The sequence below is a fragment of the Monodelphis domestica genome, chromosome 1 (assembly GCF_027887165.1).
Source record: "Monodelphis domestica isolate mMonDom1 chromosome 1, mMonDom1.pri, whole genome shotgun sequence".
Taxonomy (NCBI): Eukaryota; Metazoa; Chordata; class Mammalia; order Didelphimorphia; family Didelphidae; genus Monodelphis; species Monodelphis domestica.
This window is the reverse complement of record NC_077227.1, coordinates 44107232-44117548: the sequence shown is the minus strand read 5'-3', so window position 1 is coordinate 44117548 and position 10317 is coordinate 44107232.

The window sequence follows — 10317 nt, the reverse complement described above, 5'->3', positions numbered from 1 at the left end:
GTTCAGCCATTCCCCAATTGAAGGGCATCCCCTCATTATCCAATTTTTGGCCACCACAAAGAGAGCAGCTATGAATATTCTTGTGCAAGTCTTTTTCCTTATTATCTCTTTGAGGTACAAACCCAGCAGTGCAATGGCTGGATCAAGGGGCAGACAGTCTTTTATTGCCCTTTGGACATAGTTCCAAATTGCCCTCCAGAATGGTTGGATCAATTCACAACTCCACCAGCAATGCATTAATGTCTCAACTTTGCCTCATCCCCTCTAGCATTCACTACATTCATCTGCTGTCATGTTAGCCAATCTGCTATATGTGAGGTGATACCTCAGAGTTGTTTTGATTTGCATCTCTCTGATTATGAGAGATTTAGAAAACTTTTTCATGTGCTTATTAATAGTTTTGACTTCTTTATCTAAAAACTGCCTATTCCTGTCCCTTGCCCATTTATCAATTGGAGAATGGCTTGATTTTTTTGTACAATTGATGTAGCTCTTTGTAAATTTGAGTAATTAAACCTTTGTCAGAGGTTTTTATGAAGATTGTTTCCCAATTTGTTGCTTCCCTTCTGATTTTAGTTATATTGCTTTTGTTTGTACAAAAACTTTTTTTAATTTGATGTAGTCAAAATTATTTATTTTATATTTGTGACTCTGTCTTGCTTGGTTTTAAAGTCTTTCCCTTCCCACAGGTCTGACATGTATACTATTCTGTGTTTGCCTAATTTATTTATAGTTTCCTTCTTTATGTTCAAGTCATTCCGATTAGCTTAGTTTATTGTTTATTAATACAAGCTGAGAAGGGTGATGGAAAGAAAGGACTTGGAAACCAAGCAGGAGAGCCTCAGCCCATGGGCATGGATGTGTGCTGGGGATAGCTTCTTCCAGTGGAGATGAGTCTTGTTGGCTGATGGCTTCCTCTAGAGAGCTGTGCTCAGGAGGAGGCCATCTCAGATCTCTTCTTCCTCTGCAGCCACTTCCTACTGGGCCTGGGGGTGCACAATGAAGGCTCTTTGCCTAATGGTGGCCTCAGCTTCCACACTGCCAGTGGTATAAGCAGTGTAGGTCTTCCCTGAGAAGCCAGGTAAAATGTGAATGGCCCTCTGGTGCTCCTCAGACAAGTCATAGTGAGTGTACTTGTCACCCCTGTGATAGCTCTGGAAGAGCTGCAGAAATTCGGTCACCACAGAGAGATAGGAGGCATCCACTTGCAGGAGGAAAGGTTCCAAATGGGGCTCTTCAGGTCTCCTGTGCAGAGTTGCTGCCACATCCCTCAGCAGCTCTACAGCTGGCTTGGGAAGGGCTTCCTTCAGCTCCCTGATTCTGTCTGTGAGCAAGCTGCTCTGGCTGCACAGCATGGCCTCCCACTCCTTCTTGGCCTTCAGGATGAGATCTTGCTGGCTGGCTTCCATCTCCTTCAGCCTCTCATAGAGCTCCATGAGCCTCTTGTGTCTTCTGAGCACCTGCAGCCTCTGCTTCTCAGCATTGTCCTTCTTCCTCTCCAGAGAGCCCCATCTCCTCAGAAATGCACTCCAGGCTCTCCTTGCCCCCTTTTCTTTGTGCTGAGGCCAGACCACAGCCCATGCCAGGGGTTGCTGCTGCTCCTGAAGGAGGAGTTCCTGAAGGTTCTTCTCCTTTGACTCTAAGATGTGCACCTGGGCCTGGAGGAGCTTGGTGTAGCGCAGGGCAGCCACTGGAATGGCCCAGTGGATGTGGCCCTCATGCTCCTCAGCCTGAGAGCAGCTCATACACAGCAGGCTCTTGGTGTGGTCACAGAACAGCTTCTGCTCCTCCCTGTGGAGCCCACACATGCCTTCTCCTTCGGGGGGCATGGCCATGCCAGCCCTGCCAGTTTTCAGCTGGGAGAATTCCCAGCACTGACTACAACAGGAGGCTCCATGAGTTTGCTTCCCCAGGCAGGGCAGGCAAAGAGCATGTCCACATTCCAGGAGGACTGACTTCAGGACCATCCTCAAGCATCCCAGGCACAGATGGGCCCTTTGCTCTACCCCTTCATCAGCCATCACCCTATCACCCTGGGACCCTGCACAAACCTCTCAGCTCCCTTGGCAGGGCACCTGGGCCAAGCACCTGGCCTCAGGAGCAGCACACCAAAGTCACCTCAGGTGGAGGCTGCCCTTCTATTTATGTCTCTAGCCCAGGCATGGCCCCACCCATGCCATCTCCACCAGCCCCAGGTGTGAACTGCCTTCATTCCTGGACCCTCAGGGCCACCTCTCTGCCAGGACCCTTCTGGACACTGCCTCAGTTCACAATCTAGTCATTGCAGGAGCAGGGAGCACCAGGGAGTTCACACCTCAGGCCAAGGACTGGCCAGAACCTGAATCTCACCTTGACTTTGCACATTTCAGAGGATTTGGGGAGCTGTTGGGGGAGGGGAGGCTTAGGAATGTTTTATTCCTCCCGCCCAAGCAATGGGTCCAAGCATTTGTAAACACATCTCTCCAGTCATGTATTTATGGATTTACTCTTTATTTTATTTTAATCACAAATTGACACATCAGATTTCTAAACTTTTATATTTCTTGTTGTCTCCCTCCCTTTCTCCCTAACGCCCCCCCCCACAGGCATCACCATCACTTTCCACAATTTGTTCACCCATTCCCCAATGGATGGTGAACATCCCTTTATTTTCCAATTCTTTTTTCCCACCCAAAGTGTTGCCAGAGATATTCTTGAATGTTTTTGGAAACTACCTGAAATCACAGAGTTGTCATTGAATGAGCAGGGAGCACCAGGGAGTTCACACCTCAACCCAAGAACTGGCCAGAACCTGAATCTCAACTTGACTTTGCACATTTCAGAGGATTTGGGGAGCTGTTGGGGGGGGAGGCTCAGGAATCTTTTTCCCCTCAAGCATTGGGTCCAAGCATTGGTAAGAACATTTCTCCAGTCATGTATTTATGGATTTTCTCTTTATTTTATTCTAATCACAAATTGACACATGGGTCTCCCAAAGATTTATGATTCTTGTTGTCTCCCTCCCTTCCTCCCTACCCCCTTCCCGAGTTGACAGGTAATTCAGTCTGAGATGTACATGGATCATCACTCCAAAATGTCCATGTTATTCATTTTGATGAAGGAATCATCTCATCAAAACCAAAGCCCAATTCTTATACCCCAAATAAGCAGGTGATAAATCCAGACGATAAATCCTGCCACAGGGCTTTCTCAAGAGGTGGAGAGCATTCTGTCTCCTAAGTCTCTCAGAATCCTCCTGGATCATCATATTCCTGTTGGGACCAAAGTCCATCATAGATGATGATCATCCCATTCTATTTCAGTGACTGAAGATAATATTCTCCTGCTTCTGCTCATTTCCTTCTGTATCACTTCATGTAGGTCTTTCTGAAATCATCCTGTTCATCATTCCTTAGAACACAATACACTTCTATCACCATCACATCCCACAATTTGTTCAGTCATTCTCCAATGAAGGGATATCCCTTTAGTTTCCAATTCTTTGCCACCACCAAAAGCACAGCCAGAGATATTTGTGAACAAATAGATCTTTTCCCCTTTCCTTGGGATACAGAAATGCTAGAGCTTTTGATGGTCCAGAAGGGATGAATCCCTTTATTGCCTTTTGGAAATCTTTCTATGTGGCCATTCAGAAAGGTCTAATAAATTCAGAACTCCACCAGCAATGCATTAGTGTCCCCAATTGGACAAATCCCCGCCTCCCCCCACCTCCATTTATTCTTTTCCTTTACTGTCACTTTGGTCAATCTGAAAAGTCCACACAGCATTCTTTTTTAAAAATTAAGTTTATTTAACTGATTAATTTAGAATATTTTCCCATGGTTAAATGATTCATGTTCTTCCTGTCTTCTCCTTCCACCACCCCCCCTCACATAGCCAATTTCACTGGGTTTTCTATGTCTCATTGATCCAGACCCATTTTCATATTGTTATTTCTACTAGGGTGATCATTAGGGTCTACATCCCCAACCACATCCCCATGGAACCATGTGATCAAGCAGTTGTTTTCCTTCTGATTTTCTGCTCCCACTGTTCTTTCTCATGAGTCACTCAGAATTGTCCTGGATCTTTGCATTGCTGCTAGTAGAGAAGTTCATTATGTTCAATTGTGCCCCAGTGTATCTGTCTCTGTGTTTAATGTTATTCCAGTTCACATGGAATTCTCCCGATTCCATATTCCTTTGAGCACTAGAGTATTCCATCACCAACAGATACCACAATTTGTTCAGCCATTCACCCATCGAAGGGCATCTCTCCATTTTCCAATTTTTTGCCACCATGAAAGCACAGCTATAAATATTTTTGTACAAGTCTTTTTCCTTAGGATCTCTTTGGGTAAATAAACCCAGCAGTCAGTCAGTCTACACAGCATTCCTGACATTGCTGATAGTAGTAGCTTCTTCTTCCACTTTCAGCCATGTCATGAGGAGATGAAGTCTTCAGGATGAATGGTCTTTGTTCTCTTCACACACACTTGCTGTGCAACTGTTCCCCACCACCCCCCCCCAGTTGTCTGTTTTCCTTCTCATCTCTCTCTCATTACTTTCTTGATAGAATGTTGTTTCACTTCCTACCACCCCAACTGGCATTCTCTCCACCTCTTCTTGATATCAGTACTTGTCTTAGTCTTAGATCAGAGAGGGAAAACTATTGCCTGCTGTCCTCCTTTGCTCAGAGACCTAACCTCTCTAGCTGATCATGATCTTCTCTGGGTAGAGGGTTTGAGATGGTGGCCAATTTGAGACATATGGAAGAACTGATTTCAAAATCTGGCACACTGGAGGACTAATTAGAGAAAATTATGGCATAAATTGAATTAACCCATTCAGGGGAGCATGTTGGAAAGAGGGGATACCTTGTAAGAGATGTTGGGTGAGTCAACCAATGCATTCTATTGAAGTTGCCACATATTGACATGCACGTGAATTCATCATCTACACTGTGTGTGTGTATGTGTGTGTGTATTTTGGGCATTCTGAGAGGGGGGAGGATACCAAGTAAGAAAGGAAACAGACTCTGTTACCATCCAGGAGCCTAACCCTAAAGGGGAAGGCATATTAAAGCACACTGTAGTGAATTGAAGATGAGTGGAACCACTTTTTCTGCTTGAAAACACCTCTGGGTCAGGATCAGTCCCAATCTTTCACTGGGGGTGCAGACTCTGGGATGATGCCACAGGTCTCCTGGCTCCTAGAAGTCGTGGGGCCCAGGTCCCCACTCTGGACTGCTACCATGCACAACACTGTGCTCTGACCTGATCTGAGATCAAGTCTGTCCAAACACAGAGAGGCAGGAGCAACTGAGTCACTCTCTTTACAAGAAACTGGACAAGAGAGGGCTCCTTGTAGCTACAAGGGAGCTTGAGGCTCTTTCCTGCCCAAACCCTGTTGGCTGACCTGAGACAACATGGAAAACAGATCCATTTGGCTGGACAAGGGGATCCTGTGATTCTCTTGGCCCCTCTCTCAGTTTCCTAAGAACCCATTACAACAAGAACACATTAATAGAAAGCCTCCAGAAAATGTTACCCACCTCCATGTGCTAAGACCTCTCTCCATATACAGTTCTCCATCCATCAGTCTAACCACACTGAGGAGACTCTCAGTGAGCACAAAGATGGAGGGAATGAGCAAAGATTGGAGGCAGAAGGTCTTGGTTTTCTTAAGATTAGCTTAGTTTATTGTTTGTTGATACAAGCTGTGAAGGGTGATGGAAAGAAAGGACTTGGAAACCAAGCAGAAGAGCCTCAGCCCATGGGCATGGATGTGTGCTGGGGATAGCTTCTTCCAGTGGAGATGAAGAGTCTTGTTGGCTGATGGCTTCCTCTAGAGAGCTGTGCTCAGGAGGAGGCCATCTCAGGTCTCTTCTTCCTCTGCAGCCACTTCCTGCTGGGCCTGGGGGTGCACAATGAAGGCTCTTTGCCTGATGGTGGCCTCAGCTTCCACACTGCCAGTGGTGTAAGCAGTGTAGGTCTTCCCTGAGAAGCCAGGTAAAATGTGAATGGCCCTCTGGTGCTCCTCAGACAAGTCATAGTGAGTGTACTTGTCACCCCTGTGATAGCTCTGGAAGAGCTGCAGAAATTCGGTCACCACGGAGAGATAGGAGGCATCCACTTGCAGGAGGAAAGGTTCCAAATGGGGCTCTTCAGGTCTCCTGTGCAGAGTTGCTGCCACATCCCTCAGCAGCTCTACAGCTGGCTTGGGAAAGGCTTCCTTCAGCTCCCTGATTCTGTCTGTGAGCAAGCTGCTCTGGCTGCACAGCATGGCCTCCCACTCCTTCTTGGCCTTCAGGATGAGATCTTGCTGGCTGGCTTCCATCTCCTTCAGCCTCTCATAGACCTCCATGAGCCTCTTGTGTCTTCTGAGCACCTGCAGCCCCTGCTTCTCAGCTTTGTCCTTCTTCCTCTCCAGAGAGCCCCATCTCCTCAGAAATGCACTCCAGGCTCTCCTTGCCCCCTTTTCTTTGTGCTGAGGCCAGACCACAGCCCATGCCAGGGGTTGCTGCTGCTCCTGAAGGAGGAGTTCCTGAAGGTTCTTCTCCTTTGACTCTAAGATGTGCACCTGGGCCTGGAGGAGCTTGGTGTAGCGCAGGGCAGCCACTGGAATGGCCCAGTGGATGTGGCCCACATGCTCCTCAGCCTGAGAGCAGCTCATACACAGCAGGCTCTTGGTGTGGTCACAGAACAGCTTCTGCTCCTCCCTGTGGAGCCCACACATGCCTTCTCCTTCGGGGGGCATGGCCATGCCAGCCCTGCCAGTTTTCAGCTGGGAGAATTCCCAGCACTGACTACAACAGGAGGTTCCATGAGTTTGCTTCCCCAGGCAGGGCAGGCAGGGCAGGCAAAGAGCATGTCCACATTCCAGGAGGAATGGCTTCAAGACCATCCTCAAGCATCCCAGGCACCGATGGGCCCTTTGCTCTCCCTCTTCATCAGCCATCACCCTGGGACCCTGCACAAACCTCTCAGCTCCCTTGGCAGGGCACCTGGGCCAAGCACCTGGCCTCAGGAGCAGCACACCAAAGTCACCTCAGGTGGAGGCTGCCCTTCTATTTATGTCTCTAGCCCAGGCATGGCCCCACCCATGCCATCTCCACCAGCCCCAGGTGTGAACTGCCTTCATTCCTGGACCCTCAGGGCCACCTCTCTGCCAGGACCCTTCTGGACACTGCCTCAGTTCACAATCTAGTCATTGCAGGAGCAGGGAGCACCAGGGAGTTCACACCTCAGGCCAAGGACTGGCCAGAACCTGAATCTCAACTTGACTTTGCACATTTCAGAGGATTTGGGGAGCTCTTGGGGGAGGAAGCTCAGGAATGTTTTATTCCCCCAGCCCAAGCAATGGGTCCAAGCATTTGTAAACACATCTCTCCAGTCATGTATTTATGGGTTTTCTCTTTATTTTATTTTAATCACAAATTGACACATCAGATTTCTAAACTTTTATATTTCTTGTTGTCTCCCTCCCTTTCTCCCTACCCCCCCACAGGCATCACCATCACTTTCCACAATTTGTTCACCCATTCCCCAATGGATGGTGAACATCCCTTTATTTTCCAATTCTTTTCTCCCACCCAAAGTGTTGCCAGAGATATTCTTGAATGTTTTTGGAAACTACCTGGATTCACAGAGTTGTCATTGAATGAGCAGGGAGCACCAGGGAGTTCACACCTCAACCCAAGAACTGGCCAGAACCTGAATCTCAACTTGACTTTGCAAGTTTCAGAGGATTTGGGGAGCTGTTGGGGGGGGAGGCTCAGGAATCTTTTCCCCCTCAAGCATTGGGTCCAAGCATTGGTAAGAACATTTCTCCAGTCATGTATTTATGGATTTTCTCTTTATTTTATTCTAATCACAAATTGACACATGGGTCTTCCAAAGATTTATGATTCTTGTTGTCTCCCTCCCTTCCTCCCTACCCCCTTCCCGAGTTGACAGGTAATTCAGTCTGAGATGTACATGGATCATCACTCCAAAATGTCCATGTTATTCATTTTGATGAAGGAATCATCTCATCAAAACCAAAGCCCAATTCTTATACCCCAAATAAGCAGGTGATAAATCCAGAGTTTTCCTCTGCATCTCTACTGCCACAGGGCTTTCTCAAGAGGTGGAGAGCATTCTGTCTCCTAAGTCTCTCAGAATCCTCCTGGATCATCATATTCCTGTTGGGACCAAAGTCCATCACAGTTGATGATCATCCCATTCTATTTCAGTGACCGCAGATAATATTCTCCTGCTTCTGCTCATTTCCTTCTGCATCACTCCATTTAGTTTCTAATTCTTTGCTACCACACAAGGTGTTGCCAGAGATATTTGTGAATCTCTCTGGAAACTGCCTTAATTCACTACGTTGTCACTTCATTAGCAGTCAGTGCCATGGAGTTCACACCTTAGGCAAAGAAGTTGCTGGAAATAGAAATGTACTTGGCTTTTGAATTTATAAAATTTTTTGGGTGAGAGGTAACATTTTATTCTTTCCATTCCTGTGTAAGATAATTTTTACATTTGTTTTCTCACATTTGGGTCCTTAGTTCTTTCCTTCTGTTACCAAGTTCTTCTTGAAGGTAACTTGAAGGTAACTTCTGTTACCTTCTGAAAAAAAAAGAAATTTTCCTTCTGTTAGGAAGAAAATCCTCTTCTAGTATTACTCATGCCCTCTAAGGAGATACATATCAGGAATCAAATGAAAATAAAATGAGAAACAGCAAACTTTCTTCTGTGTAATTGTCAATCAGTTCTTTCTCTGGAGTTGAAGCCCATGGAGTCTGAAATCTAAAATCTATTCATTGCTTTAGCATTGGGGTTTATGGAGTTCACACCTCTGCCAAAGAACTTTCTGGAATCTGAATTTGAATTAGACTTTGCAATTTTCAGTGTACTTTGAGATAACAGAAAGGTTAGTAATAATTTGTTTTTCCTGTACTCAGGACTTTATTTTTCCCAATACTTCCTTTCCCCAGCTGTTAAGCCCATTTTCTTTATTGTCTTACATCACTCTCGTTTCTTTTATATCTCTCTTATTTGATTTTTTAAAGCCTTTTTGAGAAGCTCTATTAGTTTTGTTGGCGCTTGACACTGGCCCACATTTTCTTTTGTGGTATTAAGATTAAAAATCTCTAGAAACCATATCTTAATTTCTAATTACTTATTAAATTATAAAAAGCAGTCATGGAAAGAAAAGGCACCAGTCAGTTACAGATGCCTGGCTTTTTTTTTTTTGCCAGTCTACTCCCCTCCCCTATTATGACAGCTTCTCAGATAGAGAGCTCCCCTAGCCAGCTCTCACCCACTAGTACTTTCTTCACTTCCGTTTCTCCCTTCTTCAGCCTTCTAACTCTTATCTTCCTTGATGTCACTTTTCTGAGACTCATTTGCTGGAGTTGTCCTTAGGCTAGCTGGGAGGCTGGTCTTCCAGATGCCAGGAGTCATGTGGGACAACATGCCAAGAAGCTTCTGGAATCCTCCTAGAGTATACATGTGTTCCTCTTATACAGATAAGTCTCAGGCCTTGTTCTGAACTCAAAGAGTGGGAGCAGATTGTAACCCAAAAGAATAGGGGTTCAGACTAGAGAATTCTCACACTGCTTCACATGTATCTGTTTTGACATTTTTTTCTTCTGAGTTTGGGTTTTGATCTTCCTTGTAACCATAGTAACTTTACATGGTTAGGATCTTTTTTTTCCCTTTTGTTTATTTTCCACCCCATTTCAGAATCATTTCCCTTTTGCCAGTGTATGGCTCTGTTCTTCAGGTGGAGGCGGCACTGTCCCTAAGCTTCCTGTGCTCAGGTCTGTTCTGGACAGGGCTGCTTGGTTACCTTCAGTCAGGGTGTAGCCTGACTGCCTTGGGTCATATCTTGTGGGCCTTGCCTGCTTGCCATATCTATACGGGGTTCTGGTTTTCCAGGATGTCTCCTGTGCTTGACGGTGCTCCCCTCTTACCCCAGTGAAATGGATCATTTCTGTTGGCTTTCTACATTGGCTTGGATGAGAAAAGGGTTTTATTCCAGCTTTTTCTTGGTTCTGCTACTCCAAATTTCATTTATTATAGTTTTTTGGCAGTCAGCTTGGGAGAGCTCAGGTAGTTCCTTCCTTATTCCACCATCTTGGCTCTGCCCTCCCTAGGATTGAGTTTTGAAGGAAATTCAGGATTCTAAAAGGTTGAGATGGGAAGGAATGCATTTCAGGCAGGGAAGATAGTCATGACAAAGACAGAGCCAGAAGACTGAATTTTATATGTGAGGAACACCAAGATGAGAATTTCTGGCTGAAGTAATAACATACATTAAGTCTAGAAAGGTAAGTTGAGTCTAAGTT